Source organism: Oxyura jamaicensis, chromosome 4 (assembly GCF_011077185.1).
Source record: "Oxyura jamaicensis isolate SHBP4307 breed ruddy duck chromosome 4, BPBGC_Ojam_1.0, whole genome shotgun sequence".
NCBI lineage: Eukaryota > Metazoa > Chordata > Aves > Anseriformes > Anatidae > Oxyura > Oxyura jamaicensis.
This window is the reverse complement of record NC_048896.1, coordinates 52,346,593-52,364,208: the sequence shown is the minus strand read 5'-3', so window position 1 is coordinate 52,364,208 and position 17,616 is coordinate 52,346,593. Positions and strand designations below refer to the sequence as shown.

Sequence of the window (17,616 nt, the reverse complement as noted above, 5' to 3'; positions counted from 1 at the left end):
AGCTCAGTTAAAATGCCTGAATTATTTGACCTTTGGTGTATATAGAAGTTATCTGAATGCTTTACCAGGCATTAATGTTTCTTTTAGTCTTTGCCTATAAGGAAGAAAATGGTTAGCGGAATTTGTGGCTTGTATTTGCATGAACATTTCCCATTAGCCCTCAGTGAAATTCAACAGCATTTGAATTACTTCATGTGCAGATACATTTTAAAAAGTTAAATGAATTAAAGATGAATGAAATGTTATCTGATTCCTCCTCTTGACAATTTTAAACCCTAAAATGATAGCAGTCTCTCGCATTTCATGGATGTTGTATTAGTTTAGGAAGTGCTAAGCTATGCATAGCTTAACTCCAGTACTTGCTGTACGTTCTTATCATTACCGTAGCAGGTGCATGTGCAGCGATTCAATAGGTGGAAAGTTACTGATTGATTTTGAAGCAGCAGCAAGTGTGGGGAATAACGTTTTGTTGTATTGGCAGGGAGGCCTATTCCTTTACTAAAGGTGATATTTGCACCGATTTTTGGCAAATATTTCAAGTCACAACAGTTGGAGGTTTAAAGGAGGCATCAACCCAGCAGCAGCATTTCAGGAGCATGCAGCATCGGGTGCGGTGACAAAAGGCTGTGACAGAAGATAATGTGATCCAAGCGGTTATCGTACCAAAGTACTTTGAAATATTCTGAGATAAAAATACTATTTATTCAACAACAGGAGTATTGCAGTCTGTGGCATCAGGGAGTTGAAAGAAACAGTTGCAGGCAGAATAAGCCTTTCTGTTAAATAAACCAAGGGATTTTTAGAAAGGCAGATTTCTGTCGTCTGGGGTCAACATGAATCTTACCCGCTCTGTGTGTTAAGAGCAATAGAAGATGACAAAGGAGAGAGAGATTGTTCCTTTGGGAAATTATGTTAATGCAGAAATAGAAACTGTTCCTCCACAGGGGAAACCAAAAAGCAGTGAGAGGCTGGTTTGGCTCCCAGTAAGCTCTTCAACGTCAAACACAGCAAGGAGGGTAAGGAGTCCTCGTAGTTGGAGTAGTTGGGTTACTACAGGCAAGTATAGAGTTAGAGCACAAGCACGTGATCCTAAAATGCAACTCTTAGACTGGCAAAGATCAACAAGAAGTTGTTAGAGAAATATAATGGTAGTGAAAAGAAAGACAAGGAAGGTTGTCAGATCATACAAAGCAGGCTGAGGTGTTTTTTCACCTCATCCTTTTGTAAGAGAGCCTGGGACTAAGAGGCCTATGTAACCCATGTTCAAGGTGAGTGCTAAAACCCTGAGCTGGCATGGGGAGGGGACAGCTTAAAGAGCACTGAGATAAGTTTAAGTTTGAAGTGTTAAAAAAGAACATTATTGAAAGGGTAAGAGCTGGCTGATGTAATCCTTGAGTTGCTGCAGTTCTTAACTCATGGAGGATGTGTGTAATACTGGGGAACTGACGAGAGCAACTGATGAGCCTCTGTTTTTAGAAGGAAGGATAGAAATGAATAAAGTTGTAGACCCAGTTGTTTAACTTGGATTGTTTATTCCAGTATTTTTCCTGGGATTTATATTCTTCTCAAGCACTAGAAGATGACAAAGAAATGCGTAGTAGCCCAAATTATTTTATTTTTAAGATTAAACTTTGTTAGGCTAATGCAATTTCTCTCTCCAAAATGCTAACAGGCCCTGCAGACAGAGAAGGAGCAGTTGATCTCTGGTATCTTGAGTCCTTGTGGGAGAAAATGACAAAATTTCACCCTTGTTAAAGAACGTCGGGAGGAACTCACTGTGGGTAAGTGCTGAACTACTTGAAAAACAGTTTTCTCTGGCAGTGGACTCAAAAGGCAGTGTTCTGTTTTGTGTGTTTGTTTTATATAAAGGACTTAAAGATTATAGTGGATGAGAAGAATGAGTCAACATGGTTATGGAATTGGAAAATTAGAGAATATCATACCAAGCTATTGTCAGAGAATGGTTTAATTCTGCCCTCAGTAAAGGGTTTTTTAACAGGGCTGGTTCTTGGGTTGAGGTTTGCATAGCAAAAGTATGAGCCGCACCGCTCAGTTCCTTACTTCAAACGCAGTGAGGCCGTTTTAAAGTAATTACTGCCACCTGGTTGTTTCAGGCCGGTCAGTGGGAGTGAGCAGAGAAGGCCAGAGGGCCAAATGCATCCTTGCTTTCCCCTGAGGTTTGCTTCAGTAACCCTTCAGGACCTGTCTGGTTCTTACTGGGGGGTCCTGTATCTATGTCAGCTAGGTGAGAATAGAGGTATATTTTGCAAGTTAAGTGATGTAATCTTTCTCACTAGTGGAGGTAAGGTCTGAGTTGAGGTAGCTCCAAGTTTTGAAAATGGAATTCATTAAAAAAATAATAATAAAAGTACAAACCCATTGGAGGCAGTCTGGAGAGGAGCAATAAGAATGCCTGGGTATCTGGAGGAATGATTGAATGAGCTTAGAGAGGTTATTTCAGCTTCCAAGAGGAGAGAGAGGTAGTGGGGAAATGAGAGCTAGTGAGGGTCAGTCTAGGTATGTGATAAACACGTTTTTGTTTTTCTCCATGATCTGTTTTGTTTCCTCGGTTGGTCAGATGCTTGCATTGACATGTGTTCTCAGGAAAAGTCATGAATAGTTTTAAGAACAGCTGATGTGAGCATTTGTGAGTTGTGATGGAGACAGGGTGGGTATTGTCATGGCAAAAGGCATCTAAGTGCCTAAGTGACTTCACATGGTTTTTGATTCTTTGGTAAGTAAGAGATGGTTACAGTGGTGCAGTGCTATCTGCAAAATGCAGGGAGACTGCAGTACTGGGGATCCCTTTTCTTCCTGTCTCTGCTTTCCTGTCTTACTGGATAGGGAGGATCCAGAGGATACTAAAGCATTGTGCCTCTTTTTAATGTATTTTTTATATCTGTCTGCATCAAATGTATGGGTGAGACTTTTAGAACTTCACCTCATTGTAGCAGTTGAAAAGAAGCTAGAACTCCTTGTTGTAAGACAGCAATGTGAAAAAAGGACTGTGGGCATGCATACACCCACACTGGCTCTGCAGGAGCAAATCCTAGAACAGGGAGTGCTAGGAAATGTGGCATGAAGACGCTTAGATTAGCTTTGGAAGCAGTTTAGTCATGTTTGTGTGGCCCTGCATCCAAGCCACTGTGGTTTTACTGCTTCCCGACCTATGCTAATATCTGCTCTCTGCTGTGCAGACTTAATCAGCTTGTGTTAGTGACAACTTGGCAAACCCTGTCCTTTAATCCACTCTGTGTTGTAAACAGCCATCTATTGTGCTTCCCCTGTGGCCTATGTTTATTTGGGTGCACTAACTCTTTTCCTTTAATTAATTGTCCACTCACAGTGCAAAACAGGGACAGTCCTTGACTGTGTGAAAGTTCTAGTCTGAGTGCTAGGAATAATGACAGTGAGATGAAACAAAGGTTTTAATTTCATTTGGAAGATATTGGGCAAATTTCTGAATAGCAGAAGCAAAGCACGGAACTGAGGCAGTCTGGCTATGTCAACTGATCTCTAAATCAAAAGTGAGTATGCAGGATTTTATTGAAAGTTAACAGTTTAAGATTTTTTTGTTTTATTCACAGAGGTAAGTTTATCAGGATGTATTGCTTCTGTGAAATGTACTTTCTCTTAATTACCATTGTGTATGTATGAAACAGAGCTATTTTTTAACAAACTTGCCTTTTAATATTTTAAAGTCCATCTGCTGTTTTTGTGAGACTTTGAATGGCACATACTGCTACTGGGAGTGTTTGTGTTGTTTCATAGATCTGTGGACTGTGGTTTCTGGGGTTATTTTCTTGGCTTTCACATGAAGGGGAAAGATAAGGAAAGCAATTTAAATTTCCCAAACCACAAGGCTATGCATCTTTCATAAAATCTAGCCTGGGTAGCAGTGTAGGTTATGATACATGGGATGCAATACAGTCTCCAAGGAAAACTTCCATCTCAAATGAAATGCATTGTAATCCTATGATTATACTCAGCTCAAAATTAATTGTGAAAGGGGATGGCTAGTTCTTGGCTACTCACTTCAAAAATCCTTGAAAAGGTTTTTGCCATTCTGAGGATGTCCTGAATCCTTCCTATTAAAAGGAAGTTTGATGGACTCTGCTGTGGCTTGAAGGAGCACTGAAAACTGTCTTCTGTCACAATGATGCTGATGTTCTCAAGATACAGAATCGAGCATCTTAATTCATGAAGGTTACTACTAGGAATTAACTATTTTTGTGTTCTAAAATTTTTAGATCCGTTTCCACTGATTTCAGTGAGGATAGAGTTTCAGGCTAACCAAACAGCTGATTATGTATATGTGTGTTTTTAACTTTTTTTTTGTTTCTTTTTTTTTTTTTTTTTAGCATTTCTTCCACCATTTCATATCTTCCTCATTTTTCCCAGTTTTCAGAAAGGAGAAGGTGGAAACTTGCATGTTCTCTTCCCTACCAATTTATGATAGAGAATGCAGATGTGTATTATTTCTTTCTTGGTGTGTGGTTTTATTTGCTTGCTTTTACAAAGCTGTGTATTTGGTGCAAAAGCAAAATCCTTATTCTTCCAAAAATGTTACACAAGGCAAGACTGTACTTGGCAGGAATGGTTTATCAGTGCCTAAAATGAGATCCAAGTATCAGTGCTCTCTGGAGATAAGGATATATTATTTTCTACCTGCTAGTACTGAATTTTGTCTGGAGGTGAATAAGAGGTGGTGACAAGTACACTCTGGCAATATTGAGTGATTAATATGACTCTTCTGAGCTATGAGTACAGGAAGCTCTCTGTTTAATTGTAACTGTGCTTTTAAAATTTAATTACGGCTTTTTTATGGAAAGAAAAAAAAAGCTGTTTGGGAATTAGAATTTGTTGAAGTAATACAGATTCTTCTGATTTCATATGCTACACTGAGTCTCCTGTTGCCCTCTATGTCTAAGGTATGTATTTGTGTGTTTTGGCTGGTTTTAAATTAATTGTAAAACTAGAGGCACTTAGGTTGTGGAAAGTTACTGTAGCTCAATGTTAAGTTTTCAGATGTAGATTTCTTACATATTTGTGTTCAGAGAATTTTTGTGTTCTTAATGTCTTCTCTTTAATGCCTGCACACTGACTGTATATCACAGAGAAATCAAGCTTTTGTAGACTACAAAAGAGCAGACCTTTGCATCTTGCTTTACTGCCTCAGTAGAGGAAAAAAAGATTTATTGAGTCAGTCCTGCAGTACTTTGAAGCTGAAACATTGAATATGTTAGGATAATATGGCACCACTCTTAAATATGTCTAATACGGTACTAAGCACAAAGTTGAAAACATGCACTAGCCAGCTCAGAAACGTGATTATTCCTCATATGACCATGCTCTTCATTGACTATGTTTACAGTCCCCTGTACCAATTTGCAATTTCAAGCTTGTGATTCTAGATGAAGAATGTCTTTGAAAACAAACCTCCCCAAACCAAACCATCAACAACAAAGAACTGCCAAAAACATTCACAACCAACAACATTAGATCGTAATAGTTTCCAGAGTAAAGTGGTTCCATGTTGGTATTAGGTATATATTTTCCTTCCTTTTATTTTGGAGCCACAGGCCAGATTAGGATTGCATTAAGGGCTCTGGCAGGGAGGGTTTTGAAGATGATCTGGAGGGTAGACAGATTTACCGTGATACCATCTTGCTAGAGAAAATGGGCTAGTTTTGATAGATAGTTTTTGGGCTTTGTTTTAATGAAGGGGAAGAAGATTATAAAATACTGTTACTATATTTATAGTTGCCTCTGCATAAACCTGGTATGATCTGCACTAAAATTCTGGAGCATAAAACAATAAGGGATCTGTTGGGTTTTCTAGTCTAGTCTGTACTGAAATCATGTTTTTATTTCTGCTCTATAAACTGATGGTGTCTTCTCATTAGCTCTTAAATATTGGAGTGGTTTTGTTCATGCTACTCTGATGAGAGAGCTGTTTCAGAATGTTTTTAGAAACTGCGGGTCTACTTCCATTGCAGCCAGTTTGAACTATGAGTTTTTGTCCAAAAATTGTACTTATGCAAAATAATTTTTTCCTCCCATGATGTATACCTTTTTAACTTCTGCATGATTCCTTAAAACAGCATGCTGAAAGCTGTTCCACAATTCTTGCTCCTTGCTTATAAGAGGGAAAAACTGACAGCCTCCCTGTTTGGAATTAATTTTTGTTGTCTGGAGGATTTTCTGCCAGACAGGTTAGCAGGATGTCTGTAAAATCCATTTTGAATGCTAAGCACTATATAAATGAATAGACACCCTTTTCATACTTGCTTCTTCTTGTATGTGTGCGGCCTTGTTAGATGTCAAATATGAATTTAATATAAATGACTCTAGTGTTAACAGAAATGTGTGGATTTCTCCTTCTCCTTTGTGTGCACCTAGCTTGTTTAACAAGATGTTGTTATGATGCATTTCCTGTCTGAAAAATTGAGTTTTGTGATCAGCTTTTTGGCAGCATGGCCAGCTTTAGCATTCAGTGTCACACCAATTCTTTCTGATTTTGCATTTCATGGGTGCAGTGTGTGGCTGTGAAATGACCTTGACTGGTCTACTGTGGTTGTGTATTTATTTATCTCTTTCTCCATGGTTAGTTTTTAGCCAGAATGGTTCCTTAATTGCGCCAGACAGGCTCAGTGTATGGCACACAAGGGGTTTTGAAGAGTAGTGGGGATGGGTGGGTGGCAGCAAGCAAGGGAAATGTGGATTGCTTTCACAGTGCAGCGAGCACATAACTGATGATGGTTTCAGTGCTTTCAAGGATTTCTCACCGAGGTGATGGTGGAAAAGCCTGAAACCACTGGACTTGTCTGTGTGGACTGTCTCATGCTGCAGAACACAGTTCATTGCTACTGCTTCTCTTGTATCTGACCTGAGGGAATATCATCAGAAAGCTTGTTCTCAAAGATATTTTTTGGCCCTCTCAGTTGTTACGCTGCCAGATTTTATTCCATTGTTGGGCAGTTAGTTTGTATTAATAGAGAAGGATAACTTTCACTTTACTAATTTATTCCCCTTTCGTTGTCTATAGTCTATAGAAAGCAGAATGCAACTGAAGGAACGTTAAATCCAGCTTGTCTGCCAACCAGAACAGCTACCAAAGCAAGACGTTCTTTGCTTTAGACACATTAATTGCAGGTGAAGTGTATGTGTTTAATAAGTAATGTGTAATAGAAGTCTGTCTGCTGAAGTATGAGGTCTCAGTTTGGAATACTGGCTGTCAGGATAGGTTTTTGCTCTATGGACACAACTCCTCTGAAAAGTGGGCTTGAGACTTCAATTTTATTTACAATGCCAGGTGGAGGCCCCAGTAGCACCGAGCTGCATTTAGGTAATGTGAGTTCTGGAGCATCCTGTCCATGTGCACCTAATCATTTCTCTTCTTGTTCACACCTATACAGTATCCTCTGTAGGGTGACACTTGCATGATATTCCTGTGGCAACCACAGTAATTGCTAACATGTGAAATCAATATATGGCAATTATCAAACGCACTTCAGCTGTTTCTCAGTGCCCTGCAGACTTCTGGAGAGCAATACTTTGTGACCTACATAGTGTTTATGTAGGTCATAGACTACCAGTGGCACACTGATGAGAACACACAAGACTATATACCAGGATTTTCTCGAGTTGGAATGATTCTCTTTTTTTCTTTTCAGAGTATCTCCTTGTTATTTGGGCTATGGGATATAAAATAGTTGAAAGGCCTCTCATGAGAAGAATGTGTGCTATTTTTTTCTCTCTAACAGGTACACTGTAGGATACCCAAAGAGTTGAAGGGGGAAAGACTTGTCATCTCCATCTCTACTTAAAAAAATGAGCACACAAACTTTAGAAATCCTCTTAATATGAAAACAGAATAAGGGGCAGGGACTACTAGACTTTGGTTCGTCATCATGCTGTCTTACTGTACCTTACTGTGCAGTGAAACTAGTCAACTGACAGATGAAAATTCAGATAAATCTCTCCCCGACCTGATCTGCAAGTACGAGTCTCATTTGGTTCTTGCTGCAATATTGTACGTGTGCCTTTTTTACGAGATGAGCTGCTTTACGAGGTGGAAAGGGCTGGATATGTGAGTTGCCTCCCCAAGTGGAACTTCTCAGTCTGCAAAAAGAGCTGATCAAAGAGCATAGACAGGGGTGTGGTCTGTGTAGCTTGAACGTTTCAGAGAAGAGTTGGCACCATTTGGGGGAGGAGATGTGGATGTTAATTGCAAGATTGACATAAGGAACTTGTGTGGATATGAGAAGTGAATTTAGATGGAAGGAGCGAGCCCAATGTGTGGGAGGTAAATGAGATTGGGATTAGTACAGACAAGCTTGACATTCGTCAGTATGTTCGGTTTCCAGATCTGTGTTAGTCATACTAGGTAGTCCATTCATGCCATTGAAATATTGTCATAAAGGAGAACTAATGTGAAATGATATTTTAAAATGATCACTAGTTCCTGCTTTTTATATCCTTCGTTTTTCTTTGAAACTGATTAGAAAGGATAGGAACAGCTGGTAGATAATGTAAACTCTTGTGTCCTGTTTGTTCTTTGTAAAACTCCTAACACTTGCTTTATGAAAAATGAACATCATCTTTCATCACTTTTTGATGTAGCATGTGTTTGGTCTTGTCCTTCCCTGTAATACAGCATAGTCAGTCATTCTTGCACCTCGTGCTTGATGCAGTTTGTGCGCACCTGTGAATGGGAGATTTCTGCTTTGTCAAACTGGAAAGGAAAGATTCTTTTTATACTAACCTGTGCTGCCCTGTAATGGGTAGGGAAATAGCTGGTTTCTCTGCAATATATTGTAGGAGTTCCCAAAGTATCATATGAAAGTATCTTTAAGAAACTGGGAGCTGTAGAAACAATGATGCTTGACAAGTTGAGCATTTAATCTGTTCTGGTTTTCATTGTCTGAAGGAATTAATTGGCAGCTCTGACAGGGCTGTAAACCTGTTTTTATTAAATGCAAATTATAAAAATGTATCTGAATGTCAAGCCTTTTCCAGAGGCTCAGCCACAGCAGGGTGTTTGTCCAGAAGAACTACATGTTCCCAGCACAGATGGCACTACCTCCAAAATTGAAAGTGTGTCAACTTTTACATGGACTGAGCTGCTGCAAATCTATGTCTCTGGCTGTATGGAAGCTCTTGATTTCCAAAGTGACTATTTCTCAATCAGTTGCTGTAGGTAAGAGTTGTTCTTCAGGTGGGTTGTCATTATTAGAATTGAGGCCAGTCAGTTTTCCTGATACAAAACAAAGGACCAGAACCTGTTCAGACGGTATTCCAATATCATTCTGTAAATTCATTTATAGCAGGTGTAGAGCTTTCAATGACTTGTTTCTTCCTTACCTGACTTAAAATGTAGTTATGTTTATGGACAGGCAACATGATCAGTAATGGTAGAGAGTGATTAGAACTAATACAAATTGTCTGTAGTTCCTACTGGGCTGGCTCCAGTGACCAGTTTTACTAGTATGTTTGAGTTCTTCTTGGTTTAGTTAACGATAGCAATAAATTGGAATCTTTTTTTCATTAACTTAAGAGCTTGAGTTTCTAGTTTAAGTTTATCCATGATAAAGGTTTTAGTATCAGCTGATAATCACAAAATATTAATGCATTTGAAATAAGTGAGTTTCCATGTATTTTTGTTTTCAGTTAAACTTCTTTAATGAAATCTTTCCTAAGTCCAGGTTGGAATTTCAGAATGGAAAAGACACAAAACACTTAAAACCCTTTAAAGTTACTTAGTTTGTATGCAGGATATTAGGATAAAGCTTCCTTTCAGCTAAATTCTTCCTGTCTTTTTTTTTTTCTTTTTCCTGGTGAAAGATTTGTAAGGCTTTGAGTTCTCATTAAAAAAAAAAAAAAAAAAATAGAAACATTATGAAGATTTAGCCTTTTGGGGAGGGAATATTTTCTTTCTTCCAGCAGTGAGTTGGATTGTAAGAGCAATCCAGTGAAAAATTTGGTTTTTATCAGTTATGTGAAATGAGTGTTACAGGTAAAGATTCTGTTCTACTGATGTAGGTAATTTTTAAACTGCCTTGAGCTTCACAAAATGTTAATAGAAAAAAGCTAATACATGACTTAGATTTTACACTTTCATAGGATTCCTATTTGCAGGCTACTTGGCATGGCCTTTTTTAGGAGCCAATGATGTGCTATAATGATTTAAATAGTTCTTATTTCTTATCTTCCATCACTATATCCCAGTGTATGAATTTGCTCTTACTGTGGTGCTGAGGGTTAGGTCCGTGAGAGATGCATTTGTCTGGAAGCTTGGAGAAGCACAAAGGTGTGTACATTACTTTAGGAATGCGTAAGATACACGCGCTTTCTCAGTTCAAGACAAACAAGGAAAAAAACTTGTGTGTGTATCACGTAATCAGGGCTATTCATTCCAGAGTTTCAGGGTGTGTCATAAAGAATGTTTTGTCCAACCATCTTGACTTATTTGACATTACTTGTTTCTCAAGTCTAATTAGTTAAATCTATTATTTTGTCCTGAAGAGTTTATGCATAGTGCAGTAAAGTTAACGGTGTGTAACAATAGGTAGGACAGGACACTGCCAAGACGAAATGGAAAAGTAAGACTAGTTTTCTGGTAGTAGTGACAGCTGTTTTTCTCAACTTTGATCACATTGAAATAGAAATAGTAAGTAGTTATCTTTCCATTATTTCCAGTATTAACTTAGTGGAAATTATGCTTGGTATTAAACCAAAGGAAATTGATGACCACTCTGGATTAAGGAGATTTGGTAAGTTCAAAGCAGCACAAAGGGAATTTGTGGTCATTTTGAGTAGTTGAGATCTGCGAAGTTCAGACCTAGAAATGAAGAGCTTTTAATGATATTCAGAAAAGTATGTCTGATTTTCATAATGCAAGTGAGAATTATAAACATAGTGATTTAGTAATTTTTTTTTTTTTGGAAGAAGAACAACCATTGTGATGACAGCTTTGGAAAACTACATGGAGAACTCATGCTATAACAAAAATGAAAAAAAGAAAAACTTAAAGATCAGATACTCAATTAAGAGGATGTTTTCCCGTTCATCATTGTTCTTGCTTACCCGTATTTTTTTTAAATAAAGAAAATTTTCAGGTAGAGCTGACTCCATTTTTCCAAATGTGGATTAATTATGTTGGTTTTAAGTATAGTTATTTCAAAATACAAATTTGGAATAAATCAAAGAGAGGATTAGATGTTGTTCATTTATAGGCCTGCAAGAACAGATTAAATTGGAAGGCTAAATGTAAACTTGTTGATTAGATTTTGGTTTTCTTCCTGAAGTCTGAGAATCTGAACAGGCTGAACAGAAAAACACCAGAGAAGCTTTTCTGGAGCTGTTGCCAGACAAACTTCTTGTTAATCAGGCAAGCAGTGGAGGTAATGCTGCTCAATGCATTTGTTCTGTACATACCACACCAGTGCAGGACCAGGGTGGGTTTTTGGGTTGGACTGTCCTTAAGCAGGAGGTGACGGGTTTATGGCACTGGAAAGAAGGGGCAGAGGTCTGGTGGAAGTTCTGCTGCACAAGCACAGAGCTGGATTTCCCAGGGCAGTGTCTCAGGAGTGCTGTTCTGAGGTGAAACCAGAGAGGGCATAGCGTTCGTGCAATTCAGCACGTTTTCCTGTTGGTCAGGTTTGGGTTCCACCTGCGTGTACTCATACCTGCAACTGAGCAGAGAGCTCAGCACCATCTGTACTGGCGGGGGTCACAGATCAGTTCAGCACAGTGGTATTTTCGGGTCACAGGTGCACGGGGGCAGTAGTGAATACTGCAAGCATATAGAAGTATCTGTAGCCATGTGCTTATTTGATCAAAAGCAATAATTCTCTTTATAAACAAATTTGACTAATTACTTTTAGAAATCACTTTTGGTATCTGCTGTAGCCTGTAACAATGAGTTCTATTGTTTGAGTCACAAATTAACACTGGTACTGGAACAGAGGCAGCAAATGGAGATACCCAGAGAGGGGATAATGCAGGATCCAAGTTGTAGACATCTGAATCACGTTTAATATACTCTTTTTATTTTTTTTAAAGGACTTTTCACCTCTGCTTTAGTGTACGCTTCAGGGCTGTGGATATACATTGTCATTTATGTCACTGGATTCTGGAGTAAGTTTTAAAACTCTGGTTTGCTAGAAATAGAATTGGCTAAATGAAAAATTAATGTCACCTGCTTAAAACATACTGTTGGGCTTTTGAAAGCAATATTTGTAGTCTTAATTTCATATTAAGTTGAAATGTAAAATTTACATCAAATATTGTTTTTATTGTAAGTCCCTTAGAACAAAGATTTGGACACTGTAAGTATAGCATTACTGAGAAGGAATTTTGGAGACTCTTTTTTCTACCACCCAGATTGGATTAGCATGGTTTGCTGGCAGTGCATGAGGTTCAAAGATGAAAAAAATATCAAATCAAATCAATTTGATTTCATTGGCACATGCGTGCGCAAGTTTACAAAATGCAGGCTAAGCAGAATACTTGTTTCATCCTACTTCTGTGGCTCTATTAACTAAAATGAACTGTGGCTTATCTTAACCAAGAGAAGATGGAAGTGATTAGATAAACATGATATATTCCTGTGGGGCGCCAGTTGCTAGAAGCAGCATGCAGTTTGCAAAATGATTTCTTGTAATATCCTTTTTATGTCCATTCAATCTGAAAGCTTGGTCTTCATTACCACTGAAGTGCAGCAGTGTATCTGACACAGAGGCTGCTTTGTTGTAGGCGATTTCCATATATTATGAAGGTGTGCAGCTGACTACTTCAGCCCCAGGTTCTGAAACTTTTAAACTGGTTTGCATGGAAGTGTTTTTTTTTTTTTTTTTTTTTTTTTTTCTGTGAAACATGGGGTTTTTGCCTCCCTTTGAACAGGAATGTTATATTGAAGAGGCAGGTAATCTTTTCGTTAATGGGGGAATAGTTGAATGCTGAATGAGGCATACTTAAAACGATTTTGGAACTTTGACCCACATCTGTATTCTCACAGGTAAAATTAGTGTAACTCATTGACTTGAGTGGTACTACTCTGGGATTTACTTTTCTGATTTGAATTTACATTCCTTGGAATGTATAAATGTTTTGTTTCAGTGCGAGACAGTTGATGTTTGTTAGTTTAATCACTGTATAATTAGAATTTGATTGCTTTCTGAAGTTCTTTGATCCTCCAGATATAAAAAGGGATACTGGAAAATAACTTGGTAATCACCAGTTAATATTGATTTTCTTCAGTAGTGTTTCTTTCACTTCACAGATGTTCTTCACACCTAGTGGCTACCCAGTTACACTGAGAAGACAGGTAACAATTAAAAATAATTTTAAATCTCAAAATGTTGATATTTAATAACTCCTAGTTTTGCTGGTTGTTTTCAAGTCCTTGTAACCTTTGTTTGAATTGAGTTTGTTCCCTCTGTGTGTTGAAATTAGATTGCTAATCTTTAAAATGTCGTAAATTCTCAAGTGGCCTATGCAAGATAAACTTTTTGTACACCAGCAATCTAGCAGCAGAGTACTGTTCTTGTAGGATGTGCTGGAGAGAAACATTCATTTTAGCCTCATGAACCAATTGTTTAGGTGTACCCTTGAGCAACCAGCTGCAACTAAGAAAATGAATCTTCTGAAGAGGCTGTGGTAATGTAGCTTTTCCTTGTGAATTTAGTAACCTGAAAATTTGTCTTACTGTACAATCTTTAAAGATTACAATTACTTGTCTCCTTATTTAAGCAAAACTCATAAAACTCTCTGACAGTTATCTGATTCTATGGGTAAGTAGGCAACGGTATGATACTAGAAAATCTGTGCAGACTAATATTTCACTGCTTTGAAGATGCCGTAGTATCATCAGTGAATGTAAGAGAATATTAAAAATCTGGAGCTTGATTAATTTATCAAGGGGACTATAAATTATAAATTGACTGGACTTGATAGCCAAGGCGATCTTTCAGTTCTAAGCGTTATGAAGGTCATGACATGGAAAAAACTTTCAAAAGCCAAAATAATTGAAATATCTACTCCTGTTCTGGGAAAAGCTTAGAAACTTCAGCATAACTTTCTGCTATCTGTGAATGGCAAGATTGAAACTTTATTTTGATGTGATGGGTAGGTGGTAATGATAGCTATCATCACAGGAGCAATTCAAAAATGCATTTTGCCTGAAAGGAGCAACTTACTTTTCTGCTTCTCCCCTTGTGGGAAGGCTGTAACCTTATCAGTCTGTTCTCCCTTTCAAGGGTGTGTCAGCTGAACAGAAAATAGCATTTTAAGGTGGGTACTGGAGTCTTTCTACTGGAGTCACGGTAGGTACTTTTGGAATCAGTTCCCTCCATACCAAGGATCTTTGACGATGAAATAGAATAGATGAGGAAGTTTCTGTAACCTCTCTTACACTTCTTTGTGACTGTGTGGGGAAATATATAGACCTATTGTTAATTTCTGGGTTGTGTGGGGCATGTTACAGGGTTTGCAGAAGAATCTGCTGGCCTCAAAGGGTGTTTTTAGCTTGGAATTGTCCAAGAGCAGAGCTGAAGGTTACAGGGGAGTAATCTCAGGGAAGTAAAACATGAAAGAGATAATTTGAAGAAACAGACTTCTTCCATTGCCAGAAGAGGAAAGAATGTCAAAAGTTTATTTTAAGAAAATAAGGAATTCTTACTATTTTATTAGGTATACTGAACGTGTTTGCTTCTCTAAACGTTCCTAGAAATGTATGTTGTGGCCAGTAAGTTCTTTTTGTGTCCAATTCTGCTAGTATTATGTTATATTTCCATAAGTGTCCTGTATCAGTTTGTGTCCCTTACCAGGGACACGGTGGCTACCAGGCCTGGGAATATTTCCTTTGCGTTTGGTCAGTTCTGAATGAAGTGTGAACAGGGATCTAGTGTCCCCTGGCATTTTGAACATGTTGAAATGTTTACTGCTGAGAAGTTTGAATTCTTGTAATGTTATTTCAGAAGGCTTAACCTGTGTTTAATGACTCAGTGAGAAATGGAAGGGTATGGAAGTGTAAATCCCCAGCATTCCACTCTGGAAGGGCTCTAAATATACAACTATGGTAATAAAAATTAGGGAATAGTCCCAGGAGCAGCTGAGCTGCCCTAGCTCTGTCAGAGGTGGGAGCTGCCCAGCCCCACTGATCAGGAAACTGTCCCTTTTTATTTTCTCCTGGGTTTGCTTCTGATAGTTTGGTAAAACAGAATCAGCTCGGGAGTGACCAAGTGCACTTCCATGCACAAAATAAATGTTCTAGGGATGTGGCACAAGGGGAAAGACCTTGCTCTCTTGGGAACCATGAGTTGCTTAACTGGCTCATCCTATCATTTGGAGATGTATTTTAGTGAAAATCCCCTCAGAAATTCTCTAAACTGTTTTGTCCTAGAAGGGTAGAACTGAGATTAAGACAAACTGTTAATCTTTGGACATTAAAATTCATAGCCTAGAAAGCTGTGGTGTCTCTTACATCTTAAGGCTGTGGAGCTGGATTCTACTTTGATTGGTTAATGTTGCTGCAAGTCAACATGGCATACAGAGGGGAAAAATAATCAGACTTTAATGAGGCACAGTTGAAGAAATCCAGTGAGACAAACTCAGCGGAATAAACGTGTAGGAAGCAGCTACAGTTGAAGAGCTAATATGCTGTGTCTTGAGAAATATAAACAAGTAGGAGGGTAGTAATAAGTGCTTGTGCAGGGTAAGCCAATTGCCTAGAGCTGAGTGCCCCACAGTACTTAATTGGGGAGATGAAGCTATTGTCCCACTGCGTTTGGAAAAGAAACAAGAAAAACTGGTCTGGTGCTTTTGAAAGGCAAGGCAGCAGCTCAAGCAGTATCATGAATGACCTTGTTCAGAATTTCTCACTTTTCCTGAAACTGGGGAGGAAAAAAAAAAAAAGGCAAACAAAAACCAACAGCAAGCCCTGAGCGGTTACTGGTGCTCTTTTATGAATGTATTGTTTTTCTTTTATAATGGAAATGTTTGGATTGTTTGCACAATCATCTTACAAGCAAATATTCTGGAAAATCTCCTGAAGTGATACATTGAAATTTATCTATTTCTGTCTTCTGAAATACAAACTGAGGAAGTCATGTAAATGCATCTGTTCTATATTTTCAAGCATTGTTTTATAATATCTAGATTAGCATGTTAATAATAAGAGAACTGAGTTTGTATGTTCTCTCGTAGCATGTTTAATTAACCATTTTACCATTAGCTTCCCAAATAAGTTCCTCAGTGTTCTGAAACAATGTGAGCTTTGTATCTGACCAAGGCATGTCTACATGTGATGCCTCTAGAGGTGCAGTCCAGGGTCAAGAGCTTTAGAAGCAGTTTTGCTTTTTCTTTCTCTCCAGTGTAAAACACCCCCTTCAGACTGGTTGCAGACGGGAACTGGAGGGGCCTGATCTCAAGGTGTTTGGTATCATTCTGCTGCTATTCTGACTGCTGAGAGGGCAGTCATAGTTGTACTGCCTTAGAGTACTGGAGGTGTGACGTGTGGAGCAGTGCTCTGCTGTTCTAAATAAAATAAGCCAAACTGCTGTGCAAGCACTATTAGATATATATTTTTTTTTAGTAGCTAGTAGTCTTATTAGCTTTTAATAAGAGCAACAGCAGTTTGCATTTGCAACTGGTGGAGTCAGAGATGAGCAAAATGTCTGGCATGAGGAGAGTCTCTCGCTTTTGGATTGAAGCTGAGCTTTGATGGTGCTGGCCTTTCCTCTTCCTTCTCCTGTCTCTTCTCAGAACAGCAGCACAGCTGAGGCTGGCAGACACCTTTGGAGGTCATCCTGTCCAGCTGCCCTGGACCTGCTGGAAATCCTACTCCTGCTGCAGGCCAAGAGGCATGCAGCGATGGCTGTGTGTCAGCCTTGCAGCAAGAACACGTAGCTGGTTTATGGTGTGCCTGTTGTCTGCCAGGTCCATGTGCCTTGTGCCAGGCTGCTTTCTAGCTGGTTAGTCCCCAGTGCGTGGTTGTGCCTGGAGCTATTCCTCCTCAGGTGCAGGGCTTTGCATATTGAACTTTGTGAGTGTCCTCTCTGTTCATCCCTTCTGCCTGCTGAGATCTCTGCTATCTAATCTATCAACTGCTCCTCTCATTTCTGTAATTTCCACAGACCAGCATGGGAGTGCACTCTGGAATGGCACTCATTAACGAAGATGTTGAACAGTATTGGCCTCTAGCTGGAAACTTGTTTAACTCATTAGATTAAAATTCAGTTCTGTCAATGGCTAATTTCCTAGTACCACTTGTGATTCCTCCACATCTTTCTAGTAGCTGTCGTCTTAAAGAGATTTTGAAACTGGGCAAGGCCAAGTTCATTGTAGGAAATGGCCAGAAAACAAACATGTCATCAGACCTTGTGTGGGGACTGCTGCTGAGTGCTGTGCAGCTTACTCCAAGGGTGCTTCATGAACAGTGGAAAGCAGGTATCAAACAACTCGCTCCAGAATAAGAGAGGTCTTCCACTATCTTCCGCTAAGCTGGAGTCAAACCAGCTGCAGAGCTGCTTCTAATTACTTATCCCATGGTTACAACTAGTAGGGAAGCCTTCCTATTAAATTAGAGTGTTTGTATGTTTTTTTTTCTCCATT

General features: G+C 38.9%; 1 protein-coding gene across 8 annotated transcripts in view; it reads left to right on the top strand.

Annotated features, from left to right (window-relative positions):
- Window positions 1-17,616, top strand: part of FAM160A1 (family with sequence similarity 160 member A1) — an 88,448-nt gene that overhangs the window by 6,655 nt on the left and 64,177 nt on the right. For 5 of the 8 annotated variants that reach the window (XM_035324569.1, XM_035324574.1, XM_035324573.1 and 2 more), the window contains exons 2-3: window positions 1,673-1,781; window positions 11,310-11,405. The gene's annotated coding sequence lies outside the window, so the exon portion shown is untranslated. Of the gene's footprint in view, window positions 1-1,672; window positions 1,782-8,169; window positions 9,203-11,309; window positions 11,406-13,184; window positions 13,331-17,616 lie in introns of those variants that run through there. The other 3 variants (XM_035324575.1, XM_035324576.1, XM_035324578.1) reach the window with 3 other exon arrangements.